Here is a 15,796-nt window from a genome sequence, read left to right as displayed (position 1 = left end):
ATGAAGCAAGGCAGCAGAGAAAACGGAGAACAAAAGCAAAAAACGGATGCATAAAGGGTCAGAATGGGGTTTATTTCCAGATTTAAAACAAACGTTAAGCAGCAAATATTTTACAGCAAACCAAAAAAAGACAGCTGGACGTAGGAGAATAAAATTATGCAAACAAAAATTTTAAATAAAATGTTCCTAAACTGGGGGTGGTCAATATGGACTTCAGATTTTATTGCAGTATCTTGAGGTATTCATGTGATAACAATAAAATGAAAATAACTATTTATTCTTTTTTTCTGTAATTTTATGGATGAGTGCATGACACAGCAATTATAGCCCCACAAATACTTCTCTTGAAAAACTAATTGAAAAATGCTTCTTTAGGACAACAGTCACATGAAAAAGTGATTTGTACAATTATACAATTTAAACTATATTAGGTTATAGTACAGTTTTTTGGGGGAACAAGATAGAGAAATGCCGCATTAAACCTAATTTATACCTGCTAATGGATAAGGTACCCAAACTGACTCCAGCCCAGGGCCCTACATCCTTTAAATCCGGCCCTGGTAGTAAGTACCACACAAATAAAACAAAAGTTAAGAGATTAGAAAGAAATTTGTGGAAAATAAAAGGCTGTGTTTGTGAATGTGATGATCTCTGATTGCACAGCCTCAGCTGGTGGGAGGGAAACATTTACTTAAACATTTCAGTGTAATAATAAAAATACAGAGACAATTAAAGACCTTAAAATGAATTTTCAAGATTCCTGCAATTAAATCAACAATAAAACTAAGGTGAAAATCTTTAAACGAACAATATTTACAGATTTAAAAAGAGCTTAACCCCAAAGAGGCTCCCAATGGTGCAGTAAAGGCTACAAAAACATTAAATGGAGCTTTTTACTGACGCATTATCCAATCAGACCCGGCCGTGTGGTTTAACTGCTGCAGCCATCGTAGAGGATGACCCCGCTCTCGGTCAACTGGAGCCTATTTCTGCCACGCCTGCCCTGTGGCATTTAGGTTTATGAGTCCAGCCCTTACCGTTCCCAAATAATGAGCTTTAGGAGTCAGACAAAATGTCCTGGAGGCCACATGGCTCCAGAAAACTGTCTAGCTGTATGAAAGTCTGTGTTTTTAAGCATTTTAAACCTAAACTCAACGCTAATATTTCACTTACATACCCAGCCTAAATCAACTGAAAATAAAATTAAGATAACACCTTTTTAATTACAAGAATCTGGTATTTTAACTGTGTAGACTTTTATTGTATCTATTGGTTCTTTTTGACAGATTGCATCCATGTAAATGTAGCCCACATTAGAGCTGCAACTAGCGATTATTCTGACGATTAATCGGTTTATCGGGAGTATAATAGATTAATCAGATTTTTTAAAACCACCACATTATGCAAATTTTTCATTTAAACACTTAAACTTCACTTATAGATAAGGTATAATATTGTATAGTACAAGTACAATACAATTACTGATCTGGATATGTTGTTCTTTGAGTAAAGGACGTTTTAAAGTCTTTATACTTCACTTAATGATTAATCGATGACTAAATTAGATTATTTTACTAATCGATTAATCAGATTATATGCTGTAATCCACTTGAAGAATAAAAAATAACAACAGAATAAAAGGAGAAGCTAATTTAGTGTCTGTGGAGGGAAATACGCCTTTATTCATGCGACTCAGGACTCAGTAACACTTGTGGCGTAAATATAAAGTGATTCAGGAGAAGATTTCTGTTGTAAATCTCAGCGGACGCTGCATCCTTTCCACTTTAACTCTGTGGATTTGAGGATTTAATCTGTGAGTTTGTCTGCTGCACCTGCACTCAGCACAACTTCGTTTAAAATCGCTGTACTGCATTGACGCCTCGTTAGCGGCGCAGTCCATATGAAGTGGCACCATGAATTAAAATAAACTGTTTGGGCTCTGGAGAAGCTCTCTTTATGTACATCATTAATATTAAATCTGAACCTATTTGAATTAATCATCGTGAGCAAATAGCTAATGATTAAATTAGCGCAACATAAATGTTAAGGGAAATTATTCATGTTGGATATGGAGTACGATAAAAGGGTTTTTTTTTTTTTGCTTCCACCCACTCCACTGTATAAGAATTAAATTTCTTCAACAGGCCTTGACAACCTAATTGAACATTAGTCTAATATAGAGCATTACCAAAAGAGAAATGAAAGCCTGCTGTCCTTGAACACTCACAGCTTCATTGTGAACCCTACTGTCTTCTCCCGGTTATTTCGTGAAAGGACCTTCCTTCCCAAGTGGAGAGCATAATTTCGCCTTCTCTAATGACATCGAACTATTCACCAAGCTACCCATAATTGTTGGACCAGAGCTGGGAGAATAATGGCCCCAGGCTTTTCTCCTGCAGTGTGTCCCGAGTCCTCCAGGGTTGCCAGATCTGACAGTTTCCTGCGTAAAGCAACGTAAAACCAGCGCAGCTCCCAAAAAAAAGCCCAAATCTCAAACTCTAATGAAATTCATATTGATAGCAGATATAGTTATACAGTATATATGTAGGTCTGTCACAATAACACAATTGGCTGGACGATAAATTATCCCAAAAATTATTGCGATAAACGATAATATTGTTCTTTTGACACCATTTTAAAGTAATATAGCCTAATAGCAATGGTGTAATAATGCAGGAAAACATTCTCAAATATCAAAAAACCATAAATTCTTATGAACATTTAACACTGGAACCAGAAGAAATGATAAAAATCTAAAATAAATAAAGAAAACAACAAATAAAACTAATTATGAAGTCTATGTAAACAAAATTGTCCTTCAAAAAAAAGGCTAGTTGAGAAGCACCAGCCTGAAGACTGCTGTCATCAGGTTTTTGGTAGAAAAAGGGAAAAATAGAAATTATTGAGCTTGTTTTATTATTATGCGTTTCACTGAGTTATTACAGTGGGAGGCCTGAAATGTGTATCTATACAAGTGCTGCCGATCGATTAAAAAATGTTATCAGATTTTTTCAGTTGCGCTTTATCACAAAGCCTAACTTTGTAAGCTTGGAATATAAATGTGCACACTACTGTGCAACCCCTCCTTCTGCCACAAACCAACCAATTAAAATGCAAACAGTTATGTGTTCTAGTTTGTTTCTTGTTTTTAGAAGCAGAAAGCAGGTCATGTCACCTCCCAGAACTCAACAGCAACTCAGGGAAAATTAATTCAACACATGCATACACATAGCAGCAAACTTGTTCAGGAGACAACTGACAGATAAGATATATTTTGTTGTAATTTGTTGCGTTGCTGTGAACTAGGAGCTAAAATATGTTTGATTAATCTGCATTATCTAATATTAACGCAATAAAATTTTCAGTTTAATCACGTTAATGTTGACAGCCCTGACAGATAATCTTGTGTCCCAAATGTCATCGACTGAGAAGCGTGTCACGATAACATTTCGCTGGACAATAAATTGTTCCAGAAGTTATTGTGATAAACGATAAAATTGCTGTTTTTAGGTTATTTTCAAGTTATATAATGGCAATGGCATAATAATGCAAGATCTCAAAGATAAATAGACTTTAAATTCTAATGAACGTTTAACACTGGGACTGGAAGACATTTATCCAAAATAAATAAAACAGAAACAACAAATCAAATGAATGATGAGTCTCTGTAAATAAAATTGTCTGTCAAAAATTGCTAGTTGAGACCAATGCATCAAAAACACTAATTTTGGAAAAAAGAAAAATCATGCAAATGGATATTATTGAGATTGTTTAATTGATCATGCAATTAATTGATTTGTTATTTATTGTGACAGACCTCTCATCTGCATTCAAGACATTTTTAGTTGTAATTTATTATATTCTGACCAGAACCAGATCCAGTTACAAAATCATGTTTTATTTTTCGACATTAGCAGAATATAGAAAAAAGAGTGTAATGGAAACGCAGCCAGTGAGGCCTCTGAGCCACTGGGAGCCCATTATTTTCTAATATGCTTTTTTTTTTAAATGTGAAAATTAGATGCATGCTGGACGTGGAGCTAATGCCTAATGTGTCATTCTGCATGTGTGCAACCGTATTGGTAGGTTTAACCAGACCGCATGTCTTCGTGCGGCCATCGATAATGTTCTCGGCTAATACGTGTAACTCAGTGGCTCACGCTGGATGTTAATGAGCGCTGAGAAGGAAAGGAAAGGAGAGCAGCGCCGGTCTAATGAACTCATAGCTCGCCCTGCGCTGTCACTCTCCTGCTCAGCTCTGTGACCTGGACAATGCAAACGCATTGTTGCTGCGGCTTTGTGGCCTGCCAGCCCAGGCAGCCGGCGCCGCCGTCGACAGTCAATGGGCTCCCTGTAACTTAAACTTGCCGGCGGTTTCGGGGCCAGCACAGGCAGCTGTCATTCTGAGCATTGTTGGCTGTTGACAGCAGCGTTCAGAGGAGAGGAGAGGAGAGGAGAGGAGAGGAGAGGGGAGGGGAGGCAGAAAAACTCGACACGGCGCAAAGTGGTGGCTGCGCGAGTTCGACCCGAAACAATCCGCATTTTTATCTTAACCCAAAAAGATGAGGCAGTGGTGAAGTTGGGCAGAGGAGGTAAACTGTTTAGATGGAGGTTAAAGTCAAAAAATAAGCAAGTTACATAATACATCTATCAGAAAGAAGAGGTTGACTGGTTGTACGGTAGCATCTGAGGCGGCTTTATTTGTACATTTCGGAATAATTTATTACAAACACAAAACACAGTGAAGATATTCTTTTTTTTGCAAGATTATAAAAACAGCAGAAATATTTTACTGTAACTATTTAAGAAAAGTTACGTGTAGGACGACCACACAGGTATGAAGAATTAAAAACTTATTGTTCATATTACATCTATCAGACAGAAGTGGATTGTTTGTATGACAGGATATGAGACTGTAAATAAATTAAAGTATGACCAAAGTGACTTATTTTGAAATTAAGGCTTAATAGTTAAAAAACAGCAGTTTTTACAAACAAAACACACTGTTAAGATAATTTATTTGCATGATTGTATAAACTGCAAAAAGTTTCAAATAGAGATGAGTTGACATGTTTCAAAGAGATGAAGGAAAGTTATGCGTTAGGAAGACCACAAATAACAGTAAAAAAACAGTAAATTTTGTTCATATTACGTCTATCAGACAGAAGTGGTTGCATAAGACATGAGGCTGTAAACAAACTCAAATATGACTGAATGACTTATTTGTAAATTATGGAATAAAGGTGACAATAGAATTACAATTTGTGCAATTTTATGGTCAACGGAAACGCAGCTACTGTAAACAAACATTTATGGTATAAACAATCATCTTTGGGCCTTTCGGTTCAGAGACAGCGTTGTTGAAAATCTGGGTACAAACAAAATGTTTATGTGTAGAACTAAGTGGACAAAGATACCATCAAACTAATTTAAAAACTGAAACCAAAACTAAGCAAAACAGGGAAGTATCCATAAAGTTTTTAAACACTGATAAGGTTTGTAGACCAGCACTGATTTTAACTGCTCACCTAAACAACTTTAGAAACAAATAATGGAGGAAAATCTGCTAATGTACAAATCCAGCTACGTGTCGCATCCAGTAAGCCTAAATACTGTACAAATGATGAGACACAGGTCAAGAAGAATCTCTGGAGTTTCCCAACACGCTGCATTCAGGTACAGCTCGTAAACTAGAGTTTATATTCACACCGCAGGTCTTGATACTCAACTACTATTTTTTGTTGTTGTTGAAATACGATGAAATGCTACCGCAATCAGACTTATGTGCGAAAGCTTTACGACCCCAAAGCAACCCGCATGCGCAGAAGAAGACTGTGACATCACACAGCAGCGCATTGTTTACGGAAGTAATAATAGACATCACCACCTATGGATCGATAGTTGTTAAAAGGAACGACAGCCTGGCACTGATAGCAAAACAACATCAAACTACATTTAGAGCAGCTGAACAGCCTTCTGAGCTGTAAGCTGCGTTTTGGGGAAACATCTGTGCGTCTTATTTTGTTTGTGATCGTTGATTTAGGTTTTTAATATGTACAATTTAATGCCCACTAATTGTCGTTTGTTAATAAATAAACTCAAGATGAAGAACAGTTTAATATAACTGAACTCATCAAGCTGCTCACAGTGTTGCTCATCATGACGAGACGGGAGACCCAATCGATTCACAGGCATTTCCGATTGATATTTAATTGGAAAAACTAACTGCAGAGCATAGATGAATCAATATGTTTTATCTACACCGATTGCCGAGCAGAAAATTGGCAAGGTAGGCTCAGTTAGCTTAGTGCTAGCGAGCGCTAGCTAGCACACTGTCCGTAGCCAGAAAAACCTTCCAACAAGTTTCTCCTCACTTTACCAACCAATATTAAACTCAGACTCCCTGGACATCCTCACCTTCTGTCCTCAAAGGCTTTTCAGATGTCGCCATTCCGTCTGTCTGCGCTGTCTGTACGTCGGTACATCCGGGCCACCGTGACGTCATCCGCGGTCACTGGCATAGTCATAAAATCGGATAAAATGCAACATGATGGTTGTGACGAAGACGGAAACCAACATCACGTGATTCAACTAGATCGCGCTGTCAAGTGTAGTTGTTAGGACACGGACTTGTTTGAAACTTTCTACACATATGTTGACTGTTTTCTAGCGGTTACACTGCTACATCTCCGTTCACTTTTATGGGACAATAATAAAGTTATTGCCGAGAAAAAAAAAACAATAATAAACGATAGTTTCTTGGTCATTTCTGAACTTGAAAAGGTTCTTTGTTTACTATAAAAATATATATTTTTCTTCTTGGTGAGTCTGTAGCAAAAACTTACAGAAACGTGACTTAAAAACAAACTGTATTAAAAAGTGACGTAAAAGGCCTAAGACAGATCAAAACGTGATTTTTGTGTAATTAATTTTTGTCATTATTTCCAGCAATATGATGAAATACATTGTGAAATATCTTCTTCTAGGCTACAAATAATCTCAAATTCTGCGTAAGCAAGACGTTAGCAATGCTGCAGCCAATTTAATCACATCTAGACACCAGGAAACATGTCAGGTATTATCAGTTATGTGACTGGTCACTTTTAATTTTTACCAACATTTTTAAATTTTCTGCTAAAAGCAACCCACGTCTCTTGATTTAATATTAGCAAATAAAATAAACTGTTTTGCAAAATGATGTCATGTAGCTGTGCTTTTCTCATTCAAATTATTTTTTAAATCCCTCTACAAACAAAATGTGGAGAACACAAGACTTTAAAAGGCTAAAAAGGCAAAGTATGCTTTTAACAAAAATTCAAACTGGAGCACAGATCGTCTTGTTTGTGACAGTTTTCCGCTGTTGACTTAACGAACCTCACAAAAACAGTTTTCAAGTCCAGTGATTACGATAGTTTCTTGGCAACGCTGGAGCCTGATGACACCGAAGGATAAGACGCACGACACTCTGTGTCTGTCTGTCTTTATTTTTATTTTTTCTGGAGAGGAGTATAAATGAAGACCAGCGAGAGCAAAAAAGGGAAACCTCATAATGGGCAAAAAGCTTTAGATAGTTAGCAATCAGGATGTGAAAACCAATTACAGAAGAAAACTTGAGGGTTTTACTACAGTTTTCTTGTGAGAGCTGTAATTTCTCAGTCATCGAAGGCTTTTAGGCTCGTTTTTATCACGGAAACCAGAGAAATCCATTTATCCTCCTCTTTGATTTTAGACATCAATCATAAATGTCAGGGGGTGGAAAGAAATACAAATATTCTGCTTAATTTCTGTGAAATATGAAGTGGAATTTTAAATTACACATTGAACAACTTTTCCTTAGTGCGTTTTGGATTGAGCTACGATTTGATCCTGTTGAAAGAAAAGTTATTTTTGTTTTTTTCTCTTTAGTCTTATTTTTACCCATTGAGATTAAAACCTCTCTTTCAAAGCAGTCAAGAGTAATATCCATTAATAGTGAGAAGATAATATAATAAAATTGTTTATTTTCTTCAATAAAAAAGTTAAATTGAGTTACATCTTAGGCAATGTTATGATTATATATCTCCAGAAATGATTAAAGTATTTAATAAGAATATTTGACATGGAAAGGTAGAAAAAACACAATTTTGTAACTGTGATATATAAATTAAATAAGAAACACAATTAAAATCCCACATGAATAAGTTTGTTCACGCGATGAGTCATTAATACTCATGTTGCATCATCCTCCTCCTACCACTTCCTGTCGTCTTCTTCATCATTTCCGACAGTAGTAACATTCTGTTGTTGATCATGTGACTTACGTGATGTGGAAAAAATGTTTCCATCGCAGTTTTTTTGCAAAATTTGCTTATTTTGATACGTTTGAAAAACCACAATCCTGGCGCAAAACTGTGTCTTTTGAAATTGCAACGTGTCGATGCAAATTTATTTTTGTAATTCAAATTTGTACAATCTTATGGTAAATGGAAATCCATCTACTCTAAACCAAGGTTATTATATTTAACTATAATTAATGAAATAAAAAAATATATGATGAGTTTAACTTAAATAAATAACAGTAATTAATGGGGGAAAACAAAACTAACTAAAACATACTGAAATCATACACAGAGCATCTTTTATTTTTGTGTTTATGGATCTATTTATTAACCATTTGAGCTGAAACAAGCAGTTTGCGTAAGCTGTCGTCAAATCACTGAACTTCATCCCCACGCTCCTCCTGGCGACTTGTGTTAGTTCACAAAATGGCGACAGCAAAAGTTGTGAGAAAACTCCAGTCAGTTGGTTGTTCAACAATAATTGAATACAGTTTGGAAAATGGTGTCTTCTGTTGAGTGATCATTAGCCAATCGGTGTGTAATCACAATACTTTGACCTTTTTGAATTAATAAAACAGGTAAACAAACTCTAAAAGCTAATTAAAGCTAACTTAGTTAGACAAACAATGAAATAAAACTAGAGTGTAAAGAAAAAACAAAATCTATTATAATTTATTGAGCTGCTTTTGAACATGTTTGGCTGAAAAAACCAAACAGCTTTGGGCAGGTTGTTAAAATTCAGGCTGCTTTTCACAACATTCAGCAAGTTTTTATAAATGTTTCAGAGGAAAACTCTAGTTGTGTCTGTGTGGCAGAAAACCACAAAACGTTTAATAAAAGGCAGTGTTATTGCACTTATCTTATTTAATTTATTTTGAAATCTCTAGATTCTGTCGAACCTGAGCTCACCAATAATTAGTCATTGATTAATCAAGTGTCAGTATGTAATAGTATTATAAAACAAAAATCCCAATGCAACGTCATGATTTAAAAGGACATATCACCAGAAAAACTAAAGTTTGATTGGGAATGTGATCACTAAACATCGTTCCCACAAGTCTGAACTGGAACTGATCCGCGCCATCTTGGTAGGTCAGCGCAGCACCAAGCATAGCAGAACCATGAGACAAACACAAAGAAAGTATACTGACACTCTTTACCAATAGAAATATATATCAACAAAATGACTGCTGTTGGAATCGACCCGTATGACATAGAGAATGGAAACATGTCAGACAATGTGGCCAACTTGACTACGATACTAGCTAGTGAACATTAAGAACATAGAAAAGCTTCGTATAGATGCAAACAATCAATATTTAAACAACTTTCTAAAGGACGTACAAACTCTATGTGTGAGTAACACGGTTCTGGTGATTGGCACAGTAAGTACATGTCGTAACAAATACGTAGGCTACATGTCCGCCTAAGCTAGCAGATTAAAATTACTTTAGCTAAGCTAATTTTGCTAGCTCGCCAGTAAGAACTACAGTAAATATCACTGATATTTATCTTAGTATTACACAGAGGTGGGTAGAGTACTCAAAAATTATAATTGAGTAAAAGTTGTAATGTACTTACATTGTTTATCAGTTAGATAGGAACGAGGTGAGAGCTAGTTCTAAGCTTCTGGCTTGCTTATTGTTGTCATAGCAACTCCATAGCAACTGCCTGCCAAGATGGCTGTCAGTTACAAAGTTCACAGAAGTATAACGTGAGAACTATGAATTAACCAAAGTATTGGGGGGGGGGGGAACCTAAAGCTACAAGTAAAAACTAAACTAAAACTCAACAATATTTGTTTCAAACAAACATATTAAAACTAACTAAAAACAAAAAGTCACAATAAAATAAAACTAAAACATAGTGAAAAACTCAGAACTGTAAAACTGCTTTTGGACACGTTTGTCTGAATAAAACCAGTGACAGCAGAACTAATGTTTCTGTGAAACATGAAGTTTTTCTCCTCTTGAAGGAGAATTTTAAATTATATATGAAGAACTTGAGGAGCCTCTTTTGCTTCAGCTCCTTTAATGGGTTTGGGACTGGAAGTGAAAGGACTGAAAGATTCGGGAGAGCAGATATGAACGGGGAGGTACTGATGCAAGGATGGAGGTAGCTAAAAAGCTATGTGTGCATGTGTGTGTGTGTGTGTGGGTGTGTGTGTGTGTGTGTGTGTGTGTGTGTGTGTGTGTGTGTGTGTGTGTGTGTGTGTGTGTGTGTGTGTGTGTGTGTGTGTTAAGAGCTCTTATCCCCCGCGCAGTAGAGCATGGAGTGCTGCACTCCCCGACCCTGTCGGTCATTTCATCTACTTCCAAATGTCCCGGTGTCACAGACCTTTGTTAAAATCAGCAAGCAGGTTGATCATGTGTGTGTGTGTGTGTGTGTGTGTGTGTGTTTCTGAGTCAGAAAAACGCAGTAACTGTGTTTACTGCTGCTCTAGTCGCATTAAAACCATCAAACCGAGCAAGATGGCTGCCACTAAGACGTCTCAATCAAAACAATTAAAGAAAAGAAATTTATGAGACGAGAAATAAAAATGTAGCGAAGGAATCAGCAGAGATGTTTTTTTTTTATTATTTTATTCTCTATTCTTGTTTGGAAGAAACAATTGATTTTCGGCGTTAAAGGAGGAAAGGAAGGGAGTTCAGTGAGGTGATATTAGCAGGAAATAGGTTGGGGCAGGGAACGCTGTAGGCGAGCTGCAGCTAAACAGGCTATTATCATTCATTTACAGGAGATTTCACATTCACCACACAACCTGCACACACTGCCTATTTTTATATCCAGTCATTGTTTTTACTTTAATTTCCTTTTTTCTTCTGCTCTGTTTTCCTTCACTTCATTGATTTTGTTGTTTTCTGTTTTTTATCGTTATTTATTTATGCTGATTTTGCTCATTCATTTAAATATTCATTAATTCACTTTTTTTCTGTCATTTCCTACACTGCAAAAGCTTATCTAGTGTATAGGGCAAATATCTCAGTACACTTAAATGTAACTTTCTTGTTTTACATCATTAATTCATAAATATTGATTAAAAAAAAAGTGCTTGTCCCACTGGGAAATTCATTTTTTCACCTGTTTCTCCATGTTATAAGTGAAATAATCTGCCAGTGGAACGAGTATTTCTCCATCCATATCTAGGAATCATTGACTCTGTAAAAGCTCCTATTCTTCACATTCTATTTCTATTCTGTACATATTTCTATTTACTGTATTTATAAGTGTTTACTCATCACTTATGACAATTTATTTCAGTCACATGATTTTATTCATAGTTATTTTATCTTTTTTGAGCGTCAACAAATTTTCGCTGCAGAAATAAAATGGTAAATAAAATCCATGAATCCTTGAAATGTCTTTTTATAAGTGACATAATCTGCCTTCATAATGTTTATAGTCATTATTAAGGAATGATTGACTTAAAACAAGCTGCTATGATGCTTAAAAGTTATTTGTAAGTTAGTTTTGTCTCATTTGAAGTGTGATAAGATATTTGAACTGGAAACTATGCAAAAATACTTGTTCAGATCATTGAGTGCTTTTTTCCCTCTTGTTTAGTGTCAATAATTTCTTAAAATTTATGAAAAATTCAATATTCTACTGGCAGATTATTCCTTCTTTAAATCTAATTTTATATACGTTCCCACATTATTGCCTTCCAGTTCTTGTTTCAACACCATTTTTTTGCTCTTCCGTATTTGTTTTCATTTCCTTCCCTCCTTTTCTTGACCTCACCTTTTCTTTTTCCCTCTTTATCCTGCAGAGATCCGGTTTTATTGGCACAGCTTTGGAGAACCAATACCAGCAGATTAAACCGCTGTCCTTCTTTCCTCTCCTTGTTTTTATTAAAGCGCCGCGGCTCAGACCGGACCTCCGTTTTTGCGTGTGATCGCATGTGCGTCGCAGTAATCGGCGCATTATTATTATCACACTCTCCTAAATTAATTCATCTCTCCCACTGTACAGTATGCCGGCGTTTGCATCAACAAATGCAAATCCCAAGTGCCTTAATGTCCCTGGATGTTTACAGTGTGATGACTGAATGAAGAAACTGTGATTCATGTAATGAATGCAATGAAATAAAGTGCAAACACATTTAGTCATCATAAGGTGCCGAGTGCGTTTGTTTACGTGTTTATGTGATTAGAAGCACTAATAGCTTCAACTCGCTCTCATGTTTGCTCTTATTGCTTAATTTTAGATCCAGTTTTTTTTTCACAGGTGAAAACTGACTAGTGTGACACGTTGTGGAAGACTAGTGATTTTGTTGTTGTAAATTAACATTTTTGGACAACAAGTCACAGTCTACCTCAGTGTTTCCCACCCAAACGTCCATTTTTCCCATTCAGTTTATGACTTTTTTCTTCCTCCTAACTGCATCTATACAATTATAATCAGCCCCCTGCATTTATTATGTCTGCCTTGAATGCCCCTGTTTTTATAAGTAACGTATGTTTACTGGTGGCTGAGAACATCTTAATAACACTTTCCTCCATCAGTAGGAGTCTGAAAACGTTTCTCCTCCCACTCCTCCACAAAGATGATGATCGCTTCAGAAACCGACGCTGCAGCTTCAAAACGCAGCGTGGAAAGTTTAACGAATAATCTGAATGTTTTCCTCTCACATCCAGCCAACGTTGGGCTGGTTTTCATGTGGCTCTTCACCCTGGGTGCCACTGTGTTAAGGGATAACATGAAAATCAGAAAAAGTCTTCAGACTCACTTTTGATGTAGTTTGTCACCATTAACAACATATCATGGTCAGTTTGTATTAGTTTAGCTAATTTGTTAAAAATTATTTAGTCAATATAAAAATTGATAATTCCCAAAACAAGTCTTCACATACACGTGTCGCTGATGACATCACAAAAGGCACACAGCAACAGATCAGAGTTTAAAACCGTTTTGTTTTGTTTTTTTCTTTCTCTTGAGTTTATACTTAGACCATAAATCAATTTGATTAAATAATCATATTTTTTGTGTTTGAAGGTTTAATTTGTGAAAAATCAGAGATTTAATTCTTGTAAGTTAACTGGCAATTCTTGTCAGGTAAAGCACACAAACCAGTTATCCCAGTGAAATAAATTTAGATTCTAAATGGGACTAAAAAAAGTAAAACCAAATAAATGTTCACAACCTGATCATGTTCACAATATGAAAATATCTATTTTACTAATAATTAATAAGCTAATGGCAGGTTTATCCTGCTTACACAGGAGTGTTAACATGTGATAGCATAAACTATGAAATGTCTGAAGGAACAAACAAGTGGAGGTTTAAAACAAGTTTACAAGTAAAACATGGAAATTAAGTTTAACTCCTCAAAAATGCTTTCAAAGGTAAACAAAATGTCAAAAACATGTAATAGAAACTTTATATCTGTTGTTTCTGAATGAAATCGGAAAAAAAATGTAGCCAAATCTTACCTAATATTGGTGTCTAAGAATTTTAAAAAACTAATATTGTTGGGAAAATAAATGCTATTTTGTAAAATTAGTGTTGAAATATTGCCCCCTACTGGCAGCTTACGGGTAAGTTTGTGTTTCTGCTTGTAAAATTGCCAAATATATATAAATATTCCAAAAAAAAGAGAATAAAAAAGCTTGTTGATCAGATAGTCACCAAGTTTCCCGTCTGATCTGACATTTTTATCCGTTGGGAATGTTGGGAACCACAAACCTGGTTTGAAATCTCCGACATATGAAGGAAATCTCTGTAAATCAACATGTGACTTTTATAAACTCTCAAGTATTTTCAATAAAGAACCCTCATAATCTCCAATGACTTATCTGTACTTATTTATTCTCTTTTGTTTGATTTCTGATGTAAAGTAGCTAAAAGTATGACATTTGCATAATAATAAAAGATGTTATTTACATGTAATGGACCTCGAATTTGTAGTTTTTGTTTTATTAAAGTCATGTTTAAAGATTATTGCTGGAAAAATTTCTCCTGTTTTTGTCTATATGTGAAAGACTCGCCCAGAATGAACTCAGGAATAAATAAATACTCCAATAAAATAAAGATAAAAGATATTACAAGAATTTTGCTTTAAGAAATTGCATTGATAGAATAGTTTGGCTATTCAGACAACTTCCTATTTAAAAGCTTGGACCAGAACTAAGTAAAACGTTTTTGCCTTTTTTCCCCTCTGGACTAAAAAAAAGTGTCCTTCCGAAATTTTTTCTTTTTTTTCCTCTATGGACAAAAAAAGTCCTTAAATCTTATTTTCTTCCTTTTGGGGACAAAAAAGTCCTTCTGAATTTTTTTATTTTATTTTATTTTTTGTGCTGTAGACCAAAATGTCCTTCTGATCTTTTTCTGACATTGTGTTTGGCTCAAGATGTAAACAAGGAAAAAATCTCACGCTAAGGCTACCCGTGGTTTGATGTGCCGCACTGGGTGCCCTTTTTTCCACTTGAGCACATGACCCTTAAATATTCTGTATACGCCACTGTTAAAAACTGTTTAAAATGTCTTAAAACTATCAACTTTTTCAGGGTTTAATTAATGTTTTTGTACTACACAACCACAAATGATTGATTTCCAGGTCGTTTTGTTTGTATTTAAATAAAATTCCTGATAAAAAATAAGTTTTGTTCTGGTTGGTAAATGTGAAACAGCTAGCAGGAAGTTTCCTCCAGACACGCTTGATTGCTGCTCGACGTTGGATGCCGCAGACCTGCGTGGCGGGGGAAAAGTTAGATCGTGTTTGCCGGCGGCGTGACTTGTTTACGATTGGCGCTGTGTACATTTCTCACCTGTATACCTGGAAATAAAAGCGAGAGCCATGCAGGCCGAGCTGATTAATGCGCATATTCCGCCCCATTGTACGTCTCAGCCAGACTCCGACTGCGGCAATCAATTCAATCAGCGGCGCTTATGAAGCCATTACAATCTGGCTGAGAGCAGGCGGGGGCCGCATCCTTCCATTGGCCTCCCAGTAATTACAGTTTAGGCAAAAAGGGACGGATGGAGGGATGGATGGAGGGATAGACTAATAAAACACATCCCTAATGACTCGTATGTAACTATGAATATGCATCGTCTGGGCTTTGGTAAAGTGTGGGTGTTGCGATGTTTACAACCCCTGATCTGGGACTGCGAGAAGATGTTTACTGCTTGGTTTTAACCCTCTGGCGTCCATCTTTGAGGCGCAGAAATCACATTTTAATATGAGGAATGTAAAAAAAATAAATAAAGAAAAAAAATAAAAAGCGAGCAGAGGACTTAATGAAATTTGGTTTCTTTCGCCTCAGTTCGTTGCACCGGATTCCTGGAAATTTAAAAACATCAACTTCAGCAGTCAAAAGAATAAAGTAATGTAAGAATAAAGTGGGAGTTTTAACAGAATAAAGTGGGTGTTAGAAAATGGATGGATGGAGATAAAACTTAGCGACTCCAACAGGAAGTGATCAGAAATGAAACAGAAGATAAACGCAGCTGGTTGTTTGGATCATTTGCAGCTCTTT

Source organism: Xiphophorus maculatus, chromosome 2 (assembly GCF_002775205.1).
Source record: "Xiphophorus maculatus strain JP 163 A chromosome 2, X_maculatus-5.0-male, whole genome shotgun sequence".
Classification (NCBI taxonomy): Eukaryota; Metazoa; Chordata; class Actinopteri; order Cyprinodontiformes; family Poeciliidae; genus Xiphophorus; species Xiphophorus maculatus.
The sequence above is the reverse complement of the archived record's forward strand: the minus strand, read 5'-3'. Positions refer to the sequence as shown.